Below are 13408 nucleotides of genomic sequence, written 5' to 3'. Positions count from 1 at the left end.
AGTTCTAAGTATCTACTCTGGTTCCTCTTTAGGTCACAAACTTCCTTCTTCCTAGATAATGGTAAATATATGTGTAGGGCAGTAACTTAGCTATCTATAACCAAGGTCGGATCAAGGACTGCCTAGAATCTAACTTAGCTATATGTCAAAATATCAATCCTTAGGAGCACTTGTAATAAAGCAATATTAAGGGAAAGCACACAGATCCCTTTACCAACTAAAGCAGGGACATTGGAGCATTCTTTATTCAGGATGCCACGATTCCAGGAGACTAAGTTTCTGTGAACTTTTCACCTCGGGAGAGCACCCAGGTTTTCGGGGCCTGTCGTGCTTGTCACTACTGGAGTGGATGTAGCATGGCCCAGATTAAAGGTGCATACTACTATGTCTGGATTTGTAACTTCCTTTGTCTCAGGCTAGCCTTGAACTCAAAGATCTGCTTACCATACTCTCCTAGGATTGCTACCTTGCTCAGGCCTATGATTTTGTGAATGGAATCTTACCCCAAAGTCAGTACTCCTTTAATCTGTTTATCTCCTTGAGCACAGAATTCAGCTCCATTTCACTTCCTGGTACCCCTTTATTACCATACATGTTATAATTTTCCTTTCTCAGCTTGCTTTTTTTCATTAAAATACTCTTCATAAGAGTGAACTTTAGTAACCACACAACAGAATTTATACCAGAGTGTTTTCATACTTCCTTTGTAAAAGCAATAAATTCAAATCTCTTCACCATAGTCTCTTTGGACAATGGCAAGAAGCATCCATGTTATTCACTAACATATCACAAAAACAGTCTGTAGGCCACATACTAACACTCTTCTGCATTTTGACCTCTTTAGCCAACATGCCTATGCAGTTTAAATCACCCTCAGAATTACTCTCTTCCATATCCCTACTAGGATGGCCCATTAAGCCCCACTTAAAGCATTCCACAGCTTTGTAAATCCAAAGCCACCAAATCCACATTCATTCAAACAAAAACATGGCCAAGCCATCAAAACTATATCCCAGCACCTGGTACCAACTTCTGCCTTAGTTATGTTTATACTGCTGTGAACAGACACCATGAGCTAGGCAACTCTTATAAATGACAACATTTAATTAGGGCTGGCTTACCAGTTCAGAGTTTCAGCCCATTATCATCAAGGCAGGGACATGGCATTCTCCAGGGTGGCATGGCAGAGGAGGAGCTGAACTGAACGTTCTACATTTTCATCCAAAGGAAGCCAGAAGCAGACTGACTCCTACCTGGCTAGTAGGAGGGTTTCATTGCCCACCCCTAAAATGAAATATTTCCTCCAACAAGGCTATACCCACTCCAAAAAGTACCACTCCTTGGGCCAACCACCACACTGACCTACCTCCTCATGCTAAATCACAACTCCCAAAGTTTCCAGGACCTTCTAAAATAACACCAGGTGTTCAAAACATGAGCCTATGAGAGGTATTTCGAATTCAAGCCATAATACAGGAGGACTGAAAATACTCCTTGTGTAAGAAAGTGAACACTGAAGAAAAAGATTACAGACACAGTTAAGTTTTACTTTATTTCAGGAAAAAAGTAATTAGTAAAGTATAAAGAATACATACTAGAATATAAGCATAATACATTTATGAGATTTAGTTTTATTTATGTACCATATTAATATAAGCCACATGTATATATGCTTCAAATGTGTGTACCTACAGAGGCCAGAAAGGGAGGCAGACTTCCTTAACCTAGAGGTACAAGTGGTTGTGGCTGGGTGATGTGGGTGCTGGGAACCAACAAGTCACTGTAAGAACAGAGTATAGATGTAACTACCCAATCACCTCTCCATTCCTTTAATCACACTTTTCATGGGGAAAAAAAAGATATATTCTCATCCAGTATTTTAAAATTTCTATTTTTATTTTGATATCTCTATTTTACTTGACAAAAACATAAGGAGTCGCTGCCTTTTAATAATAATAAAAAAAAAAGATCATTGAGAAGAAGCTAAAAACTCTTCACAAAATATTTCCTCCCAAGGTCAAATGATCATTTTCAGTGTCTGAATATGCAAAGTACATAACAGTCAGCAGTAGCTACTTCCAGAATTTATTTTTATTTTACTCCAAGTCTCACAGTGTTTTATTTTCAAATACTGACAATGCAATTTTAGTTTACAATGACTGCATAGCAATGATAGATGCTTGCATGGATCTATTCTTCAAATGACTTATTGAAATTCCTGAAATATCTACACAGATGCACACTGGATGGGTACTGTCAATATCCTATCTGCTTTAAAAATTCATGGGGAAATGACATGCTAATTTGTGTTCTAACTGAATGAAGAAACATTTCAAATATCTCTGAGAAGCAATAATCTATTAAAATCAAGTAGAAAAAAATTAAAAGGTGCCATCAACTTCCTTATTTATTTATTCAATGATAGTATCTAAATGAGCCAGAACTGACACTCGAGGTCTTCAGCTACATATTTTAATGTCATTTCAAATTACTGTCATTCAAAGTGTATAAACAATATATTTTCATCTTATTAGTGGCAAATGTCAGACTAATACCATAACAAAATTACTACCAGGGTATTTTATCACTTATTAACAGAATGTGTTTCTAGGTTTAAGAAAAAATTTACAATTGTCAAGCAAACAGAGTTATAGGAAGTAGCAACATCTGCATGGAGAAAGTTTATTTTCTAAACATACATCATTTGTATAACTTAGTGAAATGAATATTTAGTATTCTTCCTGGGCTTCATAGAGTCAACTATTTTCATTAATTTCCTTCAGCATTTCTATGTGAATGGTAGGCTTTTGAACATAGCCATTTGCATACCACATATTAACTTTGTCAAACTATCCATAAGTGGCTGATTTTTTTTCCCCTGGGTAGCATTTATGGAGGGGGGTTACCAGAAAAGCTTCAATTCTATCTTGTCTGTACACTATGATGCCATTATCTCTTCTATTCACAGATAAATCTTTTCTTCTTTCTTCTGACCTTGCTGAATTTTCCTTTATCTCACCTGAGCCATTTCCACCTAAGAAACATCAGGCAGTCTTAAGCCGGGAAACAAAGTGGCCTTGTTTCATGAGAAATGGTATTGTAATAAATGTCTCTTGGACCAAAGTGGTTCTCAAATCTTTGAAAGTAACATGTCCTTTGAACCAACACAAGCAGCACTCAGGGTAAATCCATTTAAAAGTGATATTTTATGTGATGTTAAAAAGTATAAAGTTTCTTCAAAGGAAATAGATTTGAAAGGAGTTTCTATATTGATACGCAACAGAAGCAATCCTTCAGTCAGCCAACGTCACCAAAGTCAGTACTTGGGTCCTAGATCTGACAAAACAGCTCTATAGAAACCAAAGCATTAAAACTTATGCTTCTCAACTCACCTGTGTAAAATCATCCTGAATGCATGAGGTTGCAGAATACAGATGCTGTTATGTGTATTTACTTTGACATTAAACGAGGTGATAGAAAAATTGTCTATTCTTAACATTGTATAGTCATGACTTGAACATGCAGAAAACTAGATTCCCTCTGTTTTTGTCTCTCTCTTTGTCTCTGTCTCTCTATGTCCCTTTCTCTCTCCCCTCTCTGTCTCTGTCCCTGTGTGTCTCTCTGTCTTTTACTCTCTGTGTGTCTATGTGTGTATGCCCATTTTCTTAACAGAAAACTGCATTTCTCTATCATAAGCGTATTCACTGGCATCAGCTAATATTGCTATTGTTGGAGAACACATGAGCTTGCCACTGTAAACCTGGGTTTTTTAATAATATGGTTCTGGTAATTGTGTTTTTCTACACTAAATCACTGGAATTTTCTACAAGAACAATGTCAATGCCTTGACTCTCTCTGGCCTTTATGCCTACTGAGAGTTTCTCTGAAAGTTTTTGGTCACAGATCTCATTTATATCTCACTCCATAGACTGTGGTGAAAGCTATCTTTTCTGTAACTGCAGGTGTCTGGCATGATGGCCCAAGGCACCATTAAGTCCTTTTGTCCCCAGAAATCTAAATTTATACTCAAATTATATTCTTGCAACCCCCCAAAAAGGAATGGCCTTACAATGTATAAAAAAGAGTGTCTATGAATTTTTTTTTCAATACAGAGGTCTTTCTGTTTCAGGATGACATGTGGAGCACATAGGACCATATAGGAAGTAGGTTCCTGCTTTTGCATAGTTAGGGTAGCTGGTAAGTACTTTCTTTAAAGGAGAAAAAGTCATGCAATTTCACCAAGGTTATCCTTTGATCATCAGTTTAGGCTATCCATTGTGTAAGTAGTTTGTCCAAATGAATCTGCAGCATCCATGAAAGTCAGAAACTTGAAATTTCCATTAATAATATCATTATCACCTGGGGGAAAATGCCCTAGCAGCAGGCAAGAACTATCTGTTCTAAGGTATATGCAAATTGAATGTTGTTTTCTCATTTGTAAATGGCACAGCAGCATTAAGGCTCATTAAGAGGAAGTTATAAAGAAGCTGAAATCTCTGGCTTGGATTAGACATAACATGCCCGTGATACAAGTTAAGCAATATGTCTAAAGGACCATATTTCAGGAATGGATGATCACAGCTAGGACAGTGAGTTCACCTTAGACCATACCAAAGAGATAAATGCCACGAGCCTTTCTCCAATGAACACCTCCCATTAACACAGTACATTACAGGGCCACAGGTATATAGCTTTAAAAATCTGTTGCTTTTCTGAATTACTCAAAATATTACATCTCTCTGTCTTGGTATTATGTTTCTTTTGTTTGTTTTGGTTTTGGTTTTGTTTGTTTTGTGGGCCTTACTCTTTCTTAAAGTCTCCCTTCCTTCCATGTCGTTATTTGTCGACCATGTCCTCTTTGTCAGCTTAAGGGCAAGATATTTTAATTATTTTTAAAATATTCTCCTCTTTGTCTACCTTTCTCTCCATTTCCCTCTTCTGGGCAGCAGCTGAGAGTTCCAGCTTGCCTATCTTGGGGCTTTTTTCCTAAGTTGAAGAAAATTGACCTTGAGCATCTGTTTGAATCTATTCTTGATTTCTTTTTATTTTTAATATCTATCATTTTAATTATTTTAACTATATATGTGTGTGAGAGTCTGTGGGTTATATGCATGTGTGCTTGTGTGTCCCGATCTTGTGCCTCGCCAGCAAGAACACACTCAGACAACCAGATTCTTCTGCAGCAAAGCTTTATTGCTTCATCAGGAGGAAGACCCCGAACCCCGGAAAACTGTGCTGCTTATATACACCTTGGCATGGCATGTCAGCACCTGATTTGTTGCTTGCCCATTGCCTCATTGCTATGCCCCGGGATGGGCAGTGACTTGGCACGAATTCAATCTTGCACCTGTGCACATTGCTTGTTTACCAGTTAGGCACAGTGGAAGCCGGCGCCATCTTGTAATGGCTATTGCTCACGGCCCTCCACATCTCCCCCTTTTTGTTTTAGTAAAATGAGGCTGGACTAGATCTGTGCAATTATGTCCATCTGCCACGGCTCCTGTTTTAGGTCGTTCCTCTAATGTCACAGCCTCTCCCGTCATTGGGTAACCCTATCGCCACCAGGCCCCGTGTCTTAGGTTGGTCTGTGCATGAGGAAAGTTGCCCATCTCTGGATACCGCAGTGCTGTGTGACAGTAACTGCTAAATGACCTAAGGCAAACTCTACAGAAGAGGCTAGCCAAAGCAAAATGTGATGAGGAAGGAGGATCCAAGACCACCCTACCGCATGCAATGAGGAGACCTCAGCGGTGTGCAAGGACTGATCATGATGTTCCTAAACTTATCACCACAACATTAATTATTTCAACATAGATAACCAGATTTTGGGGGAGGCCCTTTATTCAATGGCCACAAGTGCTTGAGCAATGACGACCTTGTCACAAGTTTGTTGGGCTCTGAGCTTGCAGACCAACCAGAGCATGAACACAAGCCCACAGCAGATGGCAGCACCAAATAAAACTACCCCTACCATTTCCTTAAAATAAGAAAATGCAGATGAAATCCAGGAGGAGAGGCCCTCTGTCAATGACAGGTCCACTCGTGTCGAGTTGATCTTTAAAACTGCCGCCCTCAGTGCCTCAAGAGTCTCATCGAATCCTTCGGACCAATTTCCTGAAAGATACAAAGAATGCTGTCTAGACAGATTAGCTGCACGAGTAAAATTTTCATATTGAACACTGGTAATACACAGAGCGCCCAATTTTCTTTCACAACCCAACTGGGCCAACTGGTATAGGACACCTATCTGTTCTTCAACCAGATTAAGGTGCTGATTCAAAATCATCAGCCCTCCCTTCAACTGGGCACTAGCAGAAGTTTGGACATTGATGGCATCAGTCACTTCGACTGAAAGCTGATTTAATTTTGTGCCTGTTTGGACCGTACCAGCCATAGCGAACCCTGCAGCTGTAGCAGCAGCTACACTGGCTGAAATTGCTATGATCACGGCAGCAGTAATGCCAAAATCTCTTTTTTTGTGGAAACAGGGATAAGGTGGAGGGTGTTTCCACCGGAACAGGGATCCAATGTGGGATCCAGGCCACCATGGTGTGGGTGTCCTTTGTTGCATCCCAACATTGAGAAATCCAACATGAATCATTTACACAGTTTTCAAATGAATCATTAGATAAAATAAACAAGAAAGGAGGATAGACACATACTGGAGTTGATATATAGCTGGTTTGATTAATCTGTGTCTTATTTAAACTAGAGATCTCTTCAGTATGGATTACATATCTCGTTGGTTGTCCATCTACCCCAATGCTGGTATAATTGGAGACACCAGTGTAAATGGTCTTTCCTACAGCACCTCCTTTTAAGAAAACAAGGGGATTAAGATCTGTACAGCTTCCATTAATCCCACAAAGTAGCCATTTTTGGTAAGGGCTCATTCTGCGGTCCTCCAAGAAGAGGCCCGTTCTCATTACAAACTCTTCTTCAGTCCCAAACAACATATTGGGGGAGAAGGTAAAATATTTGTGCTCATCAATCCATCTGGCTACAGACGACTGACAGTCTGACCATGGCAGCAACTCCCCTTCATCCTCTCCACCACAATGGGGTGCAATTCTGGGTTGATGAGGACGCTCTGTTTCATTCCAATTGGGAGACAGGAATGTACCTTTTAGCCACATTGTCGAGTGCCACCAAAACCATGTAACATGAATAATACTATTATTTCCTTTTCTTCGGGTTTGGGTGAGATTTACAGTCCCACTATCCTTAAATGATCCTAACATACGGATACTGAGCTGAATACAGTCCCCCTTTTGCGATAATTGAAAACATAGGGAACCCTGTTCTTGGAGGGAGCGATTTTCTCCTAATGGGATCCGTAAAGGGTCAAATGGCAAATATGGTAAATCCAATTTTTTATTAGTAGTAAAGAATTTTGGAAAAACTATAGCATCATGAAAAACTGGCGTTGGTTTAGGGAAAGCCAAAAGAATGGCCCATCTCTGTTCACCCGTCATACTAGGAACCTGAGACAAGTTCAGCATTGTCAGAATCAGAAGCAATCCTCGGGAGGTCAGCATCTTCCACACCATCCTTGATTAATATCTTGTGGGTGAGTTGTTCTGGCAGCCAAAGTGGGTTGTCTTCACTCTGTGGAAAAACATGCCTGGATCTTATTAAAATAGGATCCGGACCTTTCCACAGACCAGATAAGACATCTTTCCATTTCACCATTTCTTTTGGTCTATCAGGGTCTGAGCTATGTTGATCAGCTGCAGAACGACCTTGCTCGTCAAGATTCAAAAAATTAAGTATGAAAAGTGCCATGGAGACAGCTACTCTTGGCACTGAGGGCAGAGTCTCATCAACTCCCCTATTTTGTTTTATAAAATAAGACTTGAGTGTACTGTGGGCACGTTCCACAATGCCTTGTCTTTGAGGATTATAAGGAAGGCCAGTCAGGTGAGTGACATCCATTTGATGACAAAATTGCTGAAATTTAGTAGAGGTATATGCTGGCCCATTATCAGTTTTAAGGATTGTGGGCTTGCCCCAAGCACTCCAAGCTTCTAAACAATGCTGTATAACATGAGAGGCTTTCTCACCTGTTAAAGGTGTAGCAAACATAACACCAGAGCAGGTGTCAATGGAAACATGTAAATATTGATTTCTTCCAAAGGAGGAAATATGAGTGACATCCATTTGCCAGACCTATAATGACCTGATGCCTTGGGGGTTTACCCCTACATGAGGAGTCGGCAAAAATTGACAACAATTTTGACATTGGGTGACAATGTCACGAGCTTCTTTCCTGGTTAAAGTGAAATGGCGGCGCAAAGTTTCAGCCGTCACGTGGAAGCATTTATGAAACTCCCTTGCAGCCTCTGCCAGTGAGGACAGAGCAGCAGCCATGATTCTAGTGGCTTTGTCTGCCAAGTCATTTCCATGAGATATGGGGCCAGGAAGGTCAGAATGAGCCCTGACATGAGTAATATAAACAAGATGTCTTCTCTGTAACAGGGAAGACTGAATTTGCTGAAAAATGTGAGCAAGCTTGCTAGAGGGTCTAATTAAACCAGCAACTTCAAGCGTATTAACTGCATTAACCACATATAAGGAATCAGATACAATATTGAGCGGTCCCAGGAAAGTTTTAAGGACCTCCAGTACCACCAAACACTCTACAACCTGGGGTGATGTCTCATTATATTGTTTGGATGTTACTTGGCCATTTACTACATATGCACCTATGCCAGATTTGGATACATCTGTATATACCACCACCCCATCCGCAAGTGGGTGTTTGGCTGTCATTACTGGAAACACTATGGCTTGGCTTAAGGCAAACTGTAAGATTGGGTGTTTTGGATAATGATTATCAATGTTTCCTGAATAGGAGGCAACCCAGACTGCCCAATCATTAGTTGTTGCTGCCAGGGTTTGAACTTGAGTAGAGGTATAAGGCACAATTAGCATATGAGGTTCTTTCCCAAAATGAGTAATAGCTGCTTTTATCCCCCGAAGTGCAATTTGAGCAACTGCATTAGGATACCATTCAATGATTTTTGCAGGGGAAGCATTAGGATGGACCCACAATAAGGTTCCATTTTGCCACAAGACTGCTGTTGGTAACTGCGGTTTTTAGTACGCACATTTCAAATGACTTCAACTCATCAATGCGTTATAATTGAGCATCTTCTAAGGCCTTTTCTACAGTTTGTAAAGCTTGACATGCAGCTGGGGTAAGTGCTCTGTGGGAGGAGATGTGGGTATCTCCCTCTAATATATCAGATAACGGCTTTAATTCCGCTGATGGAATTTTCAAAAATGGTCTCAGCCAATTAATATCTCCCAGAAATTTTTGGAAATCATTCAAGGTATGTAGTTGATCTTTGCGAATATCTAATTTTTGAGGAACAATTTTGTCAGGATAAATGAGTGACCCTAGAAAGGGTCCCATTCGAGCAACTTGCACCTTTTTGGTGGCCACCTGCAATCCCCATTGCCCTAATGTTTTTATTAATATAGGGTATGCATCTTGCAATAACTGTGAATTTTTATGGCAAATCAAAATATCATCCATGTAAAGTATCAAAAGTAATGATGGAAAATGATTTCTAACTGACTTAAGTGCCAATTGCACATGCAGTTGACACATGGTGGGGCTATTCGCCATACCCTGAGGTAGGACCTTCCATTGGTATCTTTGATCAGGCTCTAAATAATTAATGGCTGGGATGGTAAATGCAAATCTTTGCCTATCTTGAGGGCATAAAGGTATAGAGAAAAAAACAATCTTTAATATCTATAATTATAATTTCCCAATTCTTGGGTAGGGCGGAAAGCAATGGTAGCCCTCGCTGAACTGACCCAAACAGGCACATTTGTGCATTAATTGCTCTAAGATCATGTAATAAGTGCCATTTGCCAGATTTTTTCTTAATTACAAAAATAGGTTTATTCCAGGGTGAGGTAGAGGGCTCTAAATGACCCAGGCATAGCTGTTCAGAGATCAGTTTTGTGGCTGCTTCTAATTTTTCAGAGGAGAGAGGCCATTGAGGAACCCATACAGCTTCCTCTGTAAGCCATGGTATGGGCATGGAGCCCTCAACGGCCCCTAGGAAATACCCAAACCTTGTCTCCCATTATTACCTTCTTGAGGGATAGGTTCAAGTCTACCCTGCTCTCCTTTCCCTAATCCCCTTCCTTCTTTATAGCCCATTTTCTTCATCATTTGAACAGCTTGTGGTGAGTATTCATTAGTCAAGGTCATTCCCATTGCCTGTAAAATGTCTCTCCCCCAGAGATTAACTGGGAGTAGTAAGACATAAGGAGTGAATCGTCCCATTTGACCTTCATGTGCTTGCCAGCTCAAAGAACGGGAGCTAATAGTGGAGCAGGACTGATAGCCTAACCCTTATAAAGAATGTGATGATTGAGTAACGGGCCAGGCTTTTGGCCACCAGTGGGAAGAGATGATACTTTTATCTGCTCCTGTATATAAAATACCCTTAAATTGTTTTCCTTCTATAACTAATTCTAATGATGGCCTGGAGTCAAGAGGCATTACTAAGTAAGCAGAATCATTTCCAGTAGAGCCAATCCCTCTGGCAGCTCGAGGGACACCAGAGGAGGGAAAACAGCCACATAGGCTTGGCAAAATTTATTAGCTGAGCTATTCTATCCCCTTGTGAAATAGAAAAGACACCCTGAGGGCAGGAACAGAGAACTTGAAGTTCCCCTTCATAATCTTGATTTATGACTCCAGGGTGAACAATAAGGCCTTGTAAGGTAAGGGAGGCCCGGCCCAGTATTAGGCTGACACTTCCGGGTGGCAGAGGCCCTTTGTAGTCAGTAGGAACAGGCTGCACCACCATTTGGGGCATCATGATGAATCGGGTGGCGGCACGGAGGTCCAATCCACCTAAGCCTTCTGTTGCCCTGCTGACTGTGGGGTCTACCTGTTGCCTGCCGGGGTCCCATATGTTTTGGGGCCCTGAGACCTGGGGCCCTGATACCCGTTTTTTGGAATGCCTTCATTCTCTACTGCTTGAGGAATTCCTGGCTGCAGGGGCCTGCCTCGAATGTCCTTGACTGAGCGACAATCTCTGGCCCAATGATATCCTTTCCCACACTTAGTACACAGTCCTGGCGCTCTCCTTTTGACAAGGGCTCTGCAGTCCTTTTTTAAGTGTCCTGGTTTGCCACAATTATAGCAGAGTTTGAGTTCTGCCATGTCAGGGCTCTTCTGCCCGTGTAGAATGGCAGGTGCCAGACTGGCATTAGTGAGCGGCCCTCCAAGCTCACGGCAAACCTTTAACCAGTCCTGCAATCCTTTGCTCTTTCTGGGTGTAATAGCTGCCCTGCACTCCTGCGTAGCCTGTTCATAGACCAACTGTTCAATTAAAGGCATAGCTGCCTCTGGGTCTCCAAAGATTCTCCCTGACGCTTCTCTCATTCTAGCCACAAAGTCTGAGAACGACTCCTGGGTGCCCTGAATAATCTTTGTCAAATGTCCGCTTGCCTCTCCCTTCCTAGAGAGTGCCTTCCATGCCTTAATGGTGGCAGCTGAGATCTGGGAGTACGCTCCCCAATGGTTATTAGTCTGGTTAGCAGCGTGTTGTCCCTGACCTGTAAGCAACTCAAAAATCCATGTTCTTTGGTTCCCTTCAATGGCGGCATTGGCCCTTGCCTGTGCTTGGCAGGAATCTTGCCACAAAGCTTTCCATTCTAGATACATTCCCATATTAGGGGCTTCAGCTTTCACAACAGTCATCCAATCCCCAGGAATCATAGCCAGAGTCGCAAGCCTTTCGACTTGGGCCACAGTAAAGTTTGGCATTGACTCCATAGTTACGGACTGACTCCGCAAGTTCTTTAATCTGTATATACTCCACTGCGCCTTCAAAGACTGGAAACGCTTGCTGCACTTTTCTCTGTTCCTCCTTTGAAATGAATGAGTCTAAATGGTACCTCTCCACATAGGGCGGAGGTGCACTAGGACCCAGAGGTTGAGGGCCCGGAGACCACGCAGGGTGCTGATTTTGGTCTCTAGCTGCTTTTTTCTTATTCTGTGACTGATTAGCTCATCTTTCATCTGGATGGTATTTTTCTTCCTCATAATGAGCCGCCTCTTCCTCTATTTCCTCAGAAGGGTCAAGTTCCTCATCTGATTCGAAGCTATCAAAACCTAGAGCCTTAAACTCATCTAATGGCAGATAGAGGCTCCCTCCCCTAGGGGCCTCCCCAGCTTGATCTCTCTTCATCTCTCCCTTCCCATCCCCTTTTCTAATCTCTCCCAGGGCATACTTTCCCTTGTATCTCTCTACCTCGGGCTCAAGGTCCGCAGAAGGGCTTTTGTACTTAGGTGAACCTCGTTTTCTCTGAACTCCTAACCTCTCTCCCCGCTCTGTCTCTGATAGACTGTCTTGAATCTCCTCCAGTACTCTCTGCCCCATCTCAACCATTTGCTGACATTCCTCGTCTTTTAAGCACGATCTTACCAGCTTCCACAACAGCATGGTCCCTGCTTTAAGTTTGCTGTTCTGCTGTTCCCTAACTAGATCTCCTTTCAGTTTCTCCCAGGAGGCAATAGTTAAGGACCCTGAGCACGCATACTACAGCACTATGTGATCTGTCTCTTTAACAAAGCCCTCTAGAGTCTTAGTGGCGATCTTCAGGCCACACTGCCTCAGGACCGACCGTAAGGCGGTCACCACGGAGTGGGAAATTCCCATACTGCCCTTTTATCTAACTGTGCCTGACTGTGACTGAGAATCAGTCAGCAGTTCCACCGGTGGAAGTAGAACACAACCAAAAGAAAAAGAACGAGCCCCGTGAAAACAAACAAAAAGGCCTCTAACGCTGGAGAAACTTCAAGACTGAACATACCTTACAGAGCTTACCTCGTCCTGCAGTTCTGAATCTGCCCAGCGAATGGAGGGTCCCCTTGGCGCCTGGCGATGGTAAGGCGTTCCAGGGTTCTCGGCACCAATTGTCCCGAGCTAGTGCCTCGCCAGCGAGAACACACTCGGACAACCGGATACTTCTGCAGCAAAGCTTTATTGCTTCATCAGGAGGAAGACCCCGAACCCCGGAAAATGGTGCTGCTTATATACACCTTGGCATGGCATGTCAGCACCTGATTTGTTGCTTGCCCATCGCCTCATTGCTACGCCCCAGGATGGGCAGTGACTTGGCACGAATTCTCTCTTGCACCTGCGCACATTGCTTGTTTACCAGTTAGGCACAGTGGAAGCCGGCGCCATCTTGTAATGGCGATTGCTCATGGCTCTCCACACTTGTGTGTTGATTGTGATTATGTGGGTGTGTGTCCATATTAATTTATACATGGATGCAAGTGCTGATATAGACTAACAGTAAAAAGACACCTGGAAATGGAGTTCCAGACAGCTGTAAATTGCCGGACAGAGATGCTGACAACTAAGCA

This window comes from Mus caroli, unplaced genomic scaffold, assembly GCF_978045245.1.
Source record: "Mus caroli unplaced genomic scaffold, Mus_caroli_1 scaffold_7, whole genome shotgun sequence".
Classification (NCBI taxonomy): domain Eukaryota; kingdom Metazoa; phylum Chordata; class Mammalia; order Rodentia; family Muridae; genus Mus; species Mus caroli.
The sequence above is the reverse complement of the archived record's forward strand: the minus strand, read 5'-3'. Positions refer to the sequence as shown.